Below are 1,779 nucleotides of genomic sequence, written 5' to 3' on the forward strand. Positions count from 1 at the left end.
TTTATATGTTTAAGAAGTCTATTTCTTAGGTCTCTAAATCAATTTTAGGATACCTATATTATAACCAGGGACATTTATGTTTAAATCTAAGATTAACTATTTAAAAAGGCATATTTTACAAAGGGTTTATTTCAATGCATTCATATTAGTAAAAATATGGAGAAAAATCCAAAGAAATTAAATTACTTTGGATAGCTAAATATAGAGAAAACTAGAGGTCGGATGCATGAAATTTGTGCAAGGGGCTCAGCCCTCGCAGCCCTGGCTTCATCTGGAAAGTCATCCAGATGGTTGTCTGGTTGGTCGTTCTGCTGTTCGGTCTAATTAGCATATTAGCTCTGTATTATATAGGATGTTTTTTCCAGTGCAAGGATTTAAGGCATCTCAAAATCTTAGATTTTCTTAGCCTGAAAGTGTCTATTGGATCTCTAATCAACCAATCTCAGGATACAGGTGAGGAAAGAGGTCCAGAAGGCTTGTCAGTTTCTGAAGTTCCCAGGATAATGCAGAGGTAGACCTGTGCTTAGACTACTGTACTGGTCTAACTTTGGATCTCCAAAACACTTGGTGCTATTTTGTTGAAAATTTTGAGTGAAGGAGCAGATTGGCTACCTCTTCAGAATTGGGGAAGAGTTAAGTTGGGGGAAATCAGTTCCAGAGAGGAAGAAAGTAAATAACCTATAACCTACCCTCCTCCCACAGAACTGAGTGAGTCAACAGAAAGATGAAAATTATGGAGTTGTCTGTACTCATTTTTCTATGGCCCAGCTAAAAGATTGCGCTATAATAACAGATGGGTGTTTCATGGGTTGAAATAAAAACTGAAATCAAAGAAACTGGGCCTCACAATGTTGAGTGTGTGTGTGTGTGTGTGTTTGTGTGTGTGTGTGTACAGCATGAAGCAACTCCATGGATGGTGATTATGCATCAACTAGAGGCAGCAAAGAAATAAATCAATGTAACAAGTTATAACCAAAGAGAACAAGTATTGGTATTATAGTGTTGTGTTTTTTTAACTTCTGTGTGGTTCTGGGAGGTGCAATGTCCCCAAATTCACATATGTCCAATGTAACAGAAAATAGTTCTGGTCATTAGGTTTGTTGGGAAATGGATTCCTTGGTGGGGGTTAAGTGATTGGTCTTTAGTCACAAACTAGCCAGGAGGACAGAAAATGTAAGGTAACTCTCAGAAGCCATCACCAACAGCAACTGCGTTGGACCTGAAGCACATGAGAGAGTCCCTTTTCCTTGATGAGGTCTTAGGTACAAAGAACATATTCACCAGCAATTTCTCTGAAGACATCAGTTCAAGGGAGCAAGAACTCTACAAAATCCTAAAACTTCAGCTAAACCAAGTACCAGAGGATGAGCATGTATCTAAGGGTCCCCCCAAAACCTACACACACACACATGAGCAGCTATACAGATACCATCTTGGGAAGGTGGCACTGCAGAAAGACTACTACTGGTACATATCAAATACATACACTTTAACTTAGAACGTTAACAACAAACAATGAACATTCTACAACTCATAATGTTTAACTTTATCTGCCCAAGTTGCTTTTCAGTATAAACTTATGTGCATCTATCCTGCATTTGTGCTTTAAACTTTATCAACTATCCCCTTTATAAACCAGTCCAAGGGATCAGGGAACCGGATGGAGCTCCCCAAATATAGCCAAACCAAGAACAGAGGGATGAGTTTCATCCCAATAACTGGAAGTTTACATAAATGGTGGATTTTCCCGCTGGAACAAACATATGTGAGTATAGTTGG

The sequence above is a fragment of the Myotis davidii genome, unplaced genomic scaffold, assembly GCF_000327345.1.
Source record: "Myotis davidii unplaced genomic scaffold, ASM32734v1 scaffold2034, whole genome shotgun sequence".
Taxonomy (NCBI): domain Eukaryota; kingdom Metazoa; phylum Chordata; class Mammalia; order Chiroptera; family Vespertilionidae; genus Myotis; species Myotis davidii.